Here is a 10,915-nt window from a genome sequence, read left to right as displayed (position 1 = left end):
GTTGTTTTTATTAATAAATTGAGTTGTTGAAGCTCGACCTGGGTGCTTTTGATGACAGACTTCGAACAAAGAAATTACTGGGCAGTTATGCTTAGCATCTGAGCTCCCCATCCCATCCTCAAGGGATAGGTTGGACCCACAATAATATTAGGATCTCCTTGGTTTTCTACTGGTTTGATTTGTTGTTGCTGTTGTGTTGTTGCTGTTGTTGTTGTTGTGTTGTTTTTTGGGGTTTTTTTACTAAGAGGTTGTTAAGTGGTCATCTTCTTATAAGGCGCCGCATCGTGTTAAGTCTGCTTCGGCTGCTCCTGCGGTTAGCAACATGTTTGGCATGTTGAAATCTGATTGCTGTGGATCATATGCCACAATCTACAGGCTCTGTCTGCTCTAGCTATTACTATTGTTTAAGCTGCTAGCTCCAAGTTCCGAATAACTTTGTCTACAACAGCAGGTAGACTGCATATTCTTTTAAAGCTCACTTGAGTAAATATGTAGCTGCAGAGCTCCCTCTAGCAGAGTTCAGTTATTCTCAGACATTTTATCCAGCCTGTCCTCTGAAGTGGTTCTATGACTGCTTTTCTCCTTGTTTTCTTAAAACACATTGCTTCACACACATTTTTTTTTTTTTGAAATTAAGTCAAGATATTCTGGAAATATTTTTAAAGATATTTATACAATGCAGGAATATTATTTTCATTTCAGACAAAAAGGTTAAGAAAAAACACTTTATCTTGAAAAGATGCCTGTAAAGGGCTTTGAAATATGCAGTCACTTGTACCCTTCTGTGAACACATCAAGTGTGCTTTAAAGAGACAACTATGTTACCACCAAAAAAGACAGATCATTCTTTTTCACTGTATATAAAATTGGAAATGCTTCTTAAGAATTTTGTAATTGATAAATTGGGAAGGTGTCTCAACTAAAGATAACTGAATTCAGTATTTCTATGAAAGTTATTTTTATACAAAATAGATTTAATTGAACTTTCTCTTTTTACTGAATTGAAAATGCGTTTATCTCACTGGGAAACTTGACTGTAAAACTTCTTAACTGATGGCATTTCCTTTCTTAAAGGGGGTTTTTACTTATCTTAATTTTACATATTCTCCTTATGATTTGTATTGATTAAAATATATTTTATATGATGCAGCATATTTTCTTACAATCACCATTTGCTTGCTGCTTTATTTATTTTTCTTAAATAAATTATGTAAATATCTAATGAAATCTTTTCTTGAAGACATAGAAAAAGATCAAGAAAAAATTAACAGGATAATAAAAGTTATCAAGATGACTTTCAACCAATGTGACCCTGAATCTTTGAGGAACAGAAACTGAGCAATGTCTTTAATATATGACTGTCTCCACTGAGCTATTAAAACACACAACGTATATCTGCATACTCAGTAAAACAAAAGGAGATAATTTTTTTCAAGGTCAAGCTCCAAGACATCTAGAACTTTATTATCTACTGCAGATCTTCTACGATGGGCATACGTATTTGTCTAGAAACAATTATTATTCTTAAATAAGAGAAATTTTTATTCTTAAATTAGCAATTATTACTCTTAAATTAGACAAACTACTGATGGATATTAGGAATATAAACAATGCAACCTACTGATTGATGCTAGGAATTTTAAATTAATAATTTGGAAGTTGGAAGTGAGAATAATTTCTCTAAAGAGAAACTTTACTTTAGAAAAGAACATGTAGAAGTTTGAAATAATGTCCAAAATGCCTTAAAATAGTATGCCATTTGCAAAGCTCTGTAGTTTACTAAAGCAGGAGGAAAACTTCAGCAGCCCTCAAGCTGAAGGCTGGTATGCTAGAGAGTCACCACAGAAACCTTGCAGTACTCATAACTTTTAAATGGAAAAGGATGTGTCTCTCTTTTTTCCTTTTTCTTCCCTTCATTTTCCCCCCCTTTCTTTATATTTTTAGTTGTCTCCTCATTCATTTATCACTTCTGCTTGTATTTGTGAATCACACTTCTTATCAGAATAGCCACTTGATTTTGTATAGTGGAAAGTATTTTAAAAAAGAAGAGTAAGCTGGGAAAAATTATGATGTGTTAAGATGGGCAAGATGACACTCCACTGCCAGCCATATCTCAGCTGCAAATTTGTGCTTTGCTTGTTCAACAAGTGCAGCTGACTCTCTGTGGACTAAGTACTTAACAGTTTAGTGCAGTATGTTCTGCAGTGCCTAAAAGTAGGGGAAGATTTTGGCCTCTAAGTAATTTCCTTTTCTGAATGAAGCAGTGGTCATTCTCATTAGCTCTTTCATTGGCCAAAATGGAGAAGAGGAGGAGCAACTTGTTGATTTAGGGCATTTCCACTACTGATAGTGGATAGCCATTTCATAGGTCAGGAGGGACAGTTACTGATAGTGGATAGCCATTTCATAGGTCAGGAGGGACAGTTACAGGCAGGGCTTGTTATTTGGCCAGTTTCCACATAATTGCTTCCAAGCAAACTATATCCTTATTTGTTTTTGCTGTGCCTTCATCTCTTGTTCTCTAGAAGTCACATTAAAAGAGAATATAGATTATATGGTCCTCCTAGCTTGTGAAACTACGTATGTTCCTTAAGGCACTCTAACCTTCATGATCTCAAGTCACAAAGGAATCAAAGTGGATGTACCTTTTTATAAATATCAAGTGGAAAATAGCCAATAACAATGATGCTTTTATATAGACGATGAAAAACAAGCAATAGCTATCAGAGGGTAAATGCAGTATAAACAACTATATTTATATTCCTTCTCAGAACTAAGCTAAATCTGAATGCTCAATTTTCCTCTGAGCAACCAATGGTTTAAAGCTAAATTTAGGATTTTGTTTTCAGTGGGAAGTGTTCTACCTGTGTAATTTTTGGCCTTCACAGCCCCCAGCCTGAATTAGTAAGAGTCTTTCTAAACTAGAACACCTGGTTACAAAGCAGGTAGCTATTTAACCAGGCAAGAGACACCACTCTTTGAATTCGGCACCTTGCAGTTTTTATTTTAAAGCCTCCATCTCTCTGCCCACATCCAGGTTTCTTCACTGCTTTGCAAAAATTATTTATTTGGCTCCTTTTTGCATTTGAAATAGTTTTCCAGAAGAGATGTCTTTATTTCCAAAGATCAAACGAAGACTTTCTTCTAATATGTGCAGACTGATGAATGAGGGGATAAGTAAAGTACAAAGAAATCCTGCTACATTTAGAATGAAACAGGAGGTGCTGCTTTGGCACCAATGTGCAAATACCAAACACAGGTTTCCTGAAGCAAAAAACAACCCATCAACATTCTCTGATCTGTATTCTGCAAGCATTTACCTTTTCCGGGTAACTGTTATGTGTTAAAATATATTCTTTTCTTTCTTTTGGCAGCAAAAGCCAGATAGGCTTTGTTTAAAATATGCTGTTTTCCCTTCCCATCTTCTTAGTGTATTTATGAAAAATTTGTATAAAAGCTTTGTGCAAAAAATTATGCCAGCTTAATTTTTTCTGAAAAACTGTCACACTGACATTGATCTTGTTAAATCAGCCATCCCTAAAGATAAGCTTCTAGACCCTGCTCCTCTCCTTTCCTTCACATTAAAATTAAGGTAAGAAATGGGACGGGAAATGTGCCTATGATTTTACTTGTTTATGAAATTACTGAATTTATAATATCCTGGGTTGATATTGTCTTACCTAGCATAAATATTAAAATAACTGGTTCTGCTATCTAGGACACCAGCTTGGAAGTGAGAGATCATAGAATCATGAAGGTAACTTTAAACTCAACTTGTGTAGCTCTCAACAGTACACTAGTTTGTGTCTATGTGCTTTTTACACCAAAAATTAACATGAAAATATGCTTTTGTATCTTTTGGTCATATAAGGCTATGATAGTAGGATCTTTAAAAGTAGGGTTATGTACAACATAAGTGGATTAGCAATAAACAATTACTTTGATGTTCTATCAGAAATATTTCTAGGCATAGGAAATTTCACTTATTTCTTATTATCAGAACAACTGCTAGTCTTTTTTGGCAGGATAACCATTCCTTCTGGCTTTTTCAGTGATATAGTATCACTCTCAGGTGTCATGCAGCAGTATTTAGTTTGAATATAGAGAAACCTATTTCCCTGATAATGGACATGAGTTAGGTTTACATGGGTATTTAGGCATGGAGGTAAAATCCTTGGTCAAGGTTTTACACGGGAAGAAATATCAGGAGCAATCATGGCTCAGATTTACACCAGCTGGTTATTTATAAGTAATCCCAAAGTTTTCTGACAAAGTTTTCTGGCATTTTATTGGATAACTGAAATTTTTAGATAGTAATGATAGATAACACATTTAATATTCAGGGAGCTCTGGAAACAGAAACTGATGTCTTTTCCACTATGGAGATTTTTGAACTCTCTGTTGACTGACACTTCCTGGTTTTGGCCAGGGACACAACCACCATTGTGTGGCTTGTCAATTTGTTTATTTCTACAGCCTGACCTTGCTTAAATACATCAATTTTTGGACTTTGATTATTATCCGTCTCAGCTAATGGGAAAGAGAGTGAAGCAGAGATTAAGAATTATTAAGCAAAACTTAGAACATCTCATATGATGCCAGTATTTTTTTTCCACCTCTGTTCAAGCAAAAGACTTCTAGAGAGTAGCTTGGAAACCCTTTAGCCATGTGTTCTTGGCTTTTTGCCTGTTTAACAAGAGGTCTTGCACAACTTGTGTTTTATGTGCTGTCACCTTCATTTCTCTATATTTTAGCTGGTCTCCTGGTGCCACTGTTTGCCATTGGCCTGCCTTCAAAGCGAGTGCCTGTGGACAGTACTCATATGGTATGTAACATACCGTATGCTTTGACAACTCATGTGGTCTTAATGGGTTTCCCAGTTACAGAGCCTAAAAGAGCAAGGCAGCCTGTTCTGCAGGCTACCACACAGCAGTTCTTATGAATAAATCCTTTAGATAGGAGAAAATAAATCATTTCTACAATGTTTGCTTTTTATCTGGTAGCTATAATGAAGTCTTTCTCTTCTGTGGCAAGGGAAAGTGCAAATAGGATATTCACACTGTCATCTAAATGAATAATGACTGGGGGACTAGTTACCTTCATTTCTAAGGTTTTATAACATCTTCAGTGCTTGCAGATAGGTAAGAAGCTGAAGGCTGATATCTAGAAATCAGTGATTGCCTTTGTTTAGCTACCATTGAATGCTTTCTTTAAATCTATGCGGAAAGAAAGATGTGTTTCAGAAAGCAAGGCTATTTGTATGCCTCACCTTACGAAACAGTGAGAAAATCACCTTGCTGCATGGACTGCTTCCTTTGATTTACTTACAGCTTTTGAAGCGGAATCCCATGATCTTCTCTGTATTCCCCCTTGTTTTACTTGATTTCATTTCCTTAATCAGTTTTCAATCACCTCTAAATTTGCTTCTCCTGATCCTGGATCCATTCTCCTCCCTGTTGTCTTCTTTTTCTCAGTATGAGTTAGCAGCATAATAAAGATATTGTTACATAATAAAAATGATAATGCATCTATACTGATAAACTGCAGTTTAACTGTCTGAAACTCTTGAAATTACTCAGTTTTTTTAACAACTCTTGGAGCCTTATTTCATGTCATACCACATTTGCCTGCAGTGCCTTTTATATTATCATTCCCAGTTCTATATTCTTCATTCATTTTTCAAGTTTATAGGCTTCTGTGTTATACTAATTCCTTGATTGAAAAAGTAGGGGGTTTGATCTTTCTTTTCAGAAGAGAAAATGCTGTAAATAGATTACAATGGTAGTATCACTTAGCATCTAAATTGTTTATGGAAGCAATGGACAGTATTTTTAACCCACTTGAAATGATTGGTCCATTTTTCTGAATAAAACTTGAATAAATTCTGAAACAGACTAGTGAGGTTGAGATATTGATTAACAGACATAACACATTAGTAGGGTTGGGATAACTGGCTTATCTAATATTTTAAACTTGCTAATTTAAACATAGCAGACCTAACATTCACTAATAAACTAGTGTAGTTGCCAATAATTCTGCTTTTGTTATAAATGCTCAGTTTTGTTGTCAGTCCCAGATGTTTGCAGTTCCTACCAAAAATTTTTACTTACAAGATTTGTATTTCTGCCTGTTGTCCCCACCTCCTTTAAAATGTAGGGGGATGTGTGGGCAGAGAGATCATGAAATCACCTTGTCAAATTTTCTGATTGTATTTCTGATATGAATTAGAATAAGTTTTATGTGTTTTTGTGATTTCTTTTTTTAATACTAATGCTACAAATGAGATAATTTTCCTACAGGAAGCATTTCCACCATTTTTAGTGATGAAAAATTTCTTTGTTCTTCTAACCTATTCCTACAGTTCAGAAGAGGAGTTAAGTTTCATTATCTTTATTTTGGGGAAAGACTTGCCTCCACTCTGAAAATTTGTGTCCATTAAGCCCTTTTTAGGGGTATTTTCCATAATTTTACTTTTTTTTTCAGTAGTTAACATTTCCATGTGCTCATATACATTTATAAATTATGCTACAGTTCTAAACTATTTTTATTTTGTCGATGCATTCTAAAAGAGGATTACTGTATTATTTTAAAATGTAATTGTCAAGAAGAACCATACAATGTTAATCAACAATGTGAATTATTCTCCATAAATAGCCTCTGTTACAGCATCTTTTCTATACTCTTAAAGGCAAAGGTTTGATGATCTCAGAGGTCTTCTTCAACCTAAATGATACTGTGATTCTTAGAAACTAAAAATTTTTTCTCTCCAAGAGATGACTTGCAGGTTTCAAATTTGAAGCCTTGCCCCTTTAGAATGTTCCAAAAAATGGGAACTGTTTGTTGATCATTCTGAAGTAGCCTGTTTGCCATAATTGATCAGGTGACATATTTGCTTGTTAGATGATTCAGTTAAGGAATCTGAAGAAGCTCCACTTTGAGGGAAAACTTTAGCTTGGAAAGCTGTGTGGAATTCAGGTTCACACAGAGTGCCTTGGTGTCTTTAAAGTGGTTTCAGCTTGAGTAGAGTATTTTACTACCTGCCATTGTACAGCTTTCTGTCAAAATGTAAACAATTGCCAAGCATATTTTTTTTTTTTGAAAAAGAAATCACTAAATTAAAAGGATATAATAAAAGAGTTGTGAAAGCCTATTCTAATTAAGTGGTGACTTGGTGAAGCATTCTAAGTAAATTGGGTAAATATTGTGTTGACAGCATATTTTTAGCTAATACTATCCCCAAATTGATCAATATGACTTTGAGAAGTCACTCACAAGGTAACAACTTGGGAGTAAATTTTGCTTCAATTGAATTTACTAAATTCATCTGAATCATAAGAAGTAGTGGTGTGGCATAGTGACATTGAGTTGCTATGGGCTTAACTTTGCCCTTTCAAAGTCGATGCACCTTAAAGTGGAGGTATTAAGCTCACAACAGTTTGACACATATCTTACTCAGCAGGTCATCTGATTGTACTGAGTTCAGATGTAAGATTTGCTCTGCTGTAAGAGCTGCAAAAGAAGTTTTTTGAAGTGATCTTAAGTACATACCTTTTAAATAAACCTTCATGTTGAGCTTGTAAATAATGGTATAGAATTACAGACTAAATGTTCAGAGTTTGTGAGCTAGTGGACAGTGGAACTTCACTGTTCAGTTGAAGAGATAGGGAATACAGTGTTTTCTAGAAGGGAAAAAACTTCTTTTCATTCATGCTTAGGTAGAGAAAATTTGCGGCATTGGTTCATATGTATCTTTTGCATCAGAAGATATTTTGTTCAATTTTGTTTGAAACAAGTTTATTTAGACTGAGATAACATGTGCAAAGCACCCCAGAAACAGGAAGATGTGAGTTTCTGTTTCTAATTTCAGTGGACATATGATATGCGGCCTTAATGTAGTAAGCACCATTCAAATCAGAATTGGTTTCTTCCATCCATCCAGAATATTTTCTTAAGTTGTAAAAATCTGAAACAAATATGCTTAAGGATTTTAAAAAAATCAATGGCATCATAGTTCAATAGTTACATATAAAGCATATGCAAAAAATAATTAATAACTATATCCTTGTGAAGAGGATTAAAGATTTTTGGTTTTTGGTAACAATTACTGCAGGAAATCTTGTATATAATGAAAAGCTCAGGTAATCTTAAAACCCTTTTTTATGCATAAATTTGTATGAGCTTTTACAGTTAAATGATTAAGTAAGGAGAAAAAACAAACCAAGGCAAGTCTCTGACTGATGGTGGTGCTTATATTGCTAGAAGCTGATATTTTGAATTCTATAGAATGATCTGTCCACACTTACCTTAATCCTCAGAAATAAGTCACTCTTAACAGATAGTAAAGGAAATGAGGGTCTGGGGGAAACAGAGATTCAGCCCTTGCTTTTGTAAGGTAAGACAGCAACTGCAACACAGATTTAGAGGAAACCATGGGGCGAAGGATGTGAAAATTGAAGAATCATACCGATGTCTTCAAAAGATGGCTTGAGATGTCTATATTTTGTTATCAGTGATCATGAATGATCTTGGCATACTGAAGAAATGAAAAGTCAGCCTGTGGTGGGGACTGGTAGAATCCTTGACCTGACAGTCCTTAAGGGAGTGATGGCACAGTTCTGTAAATTTAACATCAGGGAGAACTAAACAAAAGGAAATGGCCAAATTTATATTGATTTCAACAAAATTGGGTTGATTAATCCCAGTCAGGAAGGACTGACAAGGACATATTCTTTACTTCATTTTCTGTGGATTTTTTTCTCATGTCAGTGAGATGGTCTGAATAATAGTTGTATTTTACAAATTAACACATGCTGTACATTTGTGATTCTGCACAAATCTCGTGAAATGCCAAAAGGCTTCGACCTTTTCAGATGGGTGATGCAGTTTTAAGAATTTACTGGAGCATACAATTTTTCTTCGCATCTTCTTTTGTACCAAGTTTGAAGATACTATTTCTTCCAATTTTACAAATGCATAGTTAATAGCACCTCCTGTACCACATCTTTGGTAAAGTAAAAACTATTTTGCAGAGTTGGAATGGCTTTGTGACTAAGAAAATAGTGTTTGGTAGAGTACACACGGATACAATATTATTCTGTCTTCAAACTAACTGTGGTATGAAATCATTGTTTTTTTCCCTTAATTCTAATTCTCTTTGAGACAAGCTTCCCTGCACTAGTCTCACAGTGACTACAGTTAGCATGTGGTGGGCTACAATATCATCTACCAGCATTAACCTATGACCAGACTCTCTGTTAAAACTAATGAACACCAGTAGGGGCTCTATTTTATAGTGCACTTTCCCCAAATGTAAACATAGAGAACTTCCCCCTATATTTTTACTTTAACTGTTGAAACGATAAAAACAAAACATAAAAATGAACTAAAGAAATTTGTTGCAGCTCCATGTTGATTTTAGCTTGCCCTGTATTCATATGTGGAGAATTATTGGAAATGTACTTTTTTCTTTGGATGGTGATGAAGTCAAACACATGAAAGTCTTTTTCAACTGGCATTTTTAAAAATGTCTTTATTCTTTGCAGTTTGTGTTGAAAAGGCCAAATTCTTCTTGCCTTATTGTCAAAAGCAGTGTTTTGTGTCTTTTTAGTAAGATTATACATGTGAACAAGAGAAGCAGAATCTTGTCCAAAGGGACCAAAAATTTCAGCAGATTGGAAGCAGTCACAGCAATTCACAGTTTTAAAGTAAGCAGATTCACATGCCGTATCTTTTTTACCTTATTCCTCCTTGTTATCCATTAATGTATTTTGTGATGTAACTGTATGCAGAGCAAAGGTCTTCTCTGTGCATTTTTGCATCTTGCCTATACAATCTGATTTGTTGTAACAAAAATAAAACCAGAATTTGTTTCCAATATTTTCACAGGAGCTTATAAACCATATTTTGCAGCATTTCCTGATCAGTTGTAAGGATAGTTGTGGCTATGAAAAGGCTGCAGGATTTGGCCTATCAGCTAATTCCACTGTAAATTAGTACATATGTTTTATTTATTTGGAAAACAAAGCTTCCATTGAAATGCATTTTAAGGTCACCTAATTATCAGGCAAATACCAGCTTGCAGCCCTGAAAAACTCCCCTCTTCCTAATCAATTCATCTTGTTTTCACTGAGTCCCTCTGATTCTGCTCAGTGTTAGTTGGATCAAATGCAAAGAAAAAAAAAAAAAGAAAAAGACAAAAAGACAAAAAGACCAGCGTATGATAACCTTTTTCCTCTCTAAAATGAAACAACTAATAAAAAAATACTATTTGGAGTCAGCTGAGCATACCTATCCATGCAGCATACATTTCAAGCAGCTATCAAGCAGAGCAGAGACCAAAAGCCAGCTGCATTTGGCTTCTGTGGACTCTAAACGTGTTTTTTATTTGGAGCTGTAACACGTGATTTTTGTTTGTTTGTATGTTTTGCTTTTCATTTTACACAACTAACTTCTAGAAAGAATTTTTGCAACTTCTTAGCTTCCCCTTAACGGCACAGATGGCTTTCCTCACCAGAACACTGGATTGCTCTGCCTACCCCTAAGGCACAGCAATCACCTTTGACACCAACAACAGTAGGTAAAGCAGCAGAAGTTATGACAAAATGCGACTATTAGAGGGACGGGTTTACCTGTTGCTTTTGCAGTTCATGCTGATGCTAGATGTGCAGCTAAAGCTTTTTGCTCAGCTCCTCATTTACTCGTTCCTCTGCTGACAAGGGCCGGGGGGTGGAAAGTGATGGGTTTCCATGGAGAGCTGCGTGGTGTGGGCAAAAGGAGTTTAGAATCAAACTATACAAAACTAGGTAAAACCAGTCAGTGTCTGCTGCTCCCTGAATTTAGGCAAAGCCTCCGCTGAGCGCCTTGCTGGCAACGGGCATGAGGGGAACCCTTCCCGCAGCCGGGGCGCACCGGTGCG

Source organism: Geospiza fortis, unplaced genomic scaffold (assembly GCF_000277835.1).
Source record: "Geospiza fortis unplaced genomic scaffold, GeoFor_1.0 scaffold167, whole genome shotgun sequence".
In the NCBI taxonomy this organism is placed as follows: Eukaryota; Metazoa; Chordata; class Aves; order Passeriformes; family Thraupidae; genus Geospiza; species Geospiza fortis.
This window is presented reverse-complemented; position numbering follows the sequence as displayed.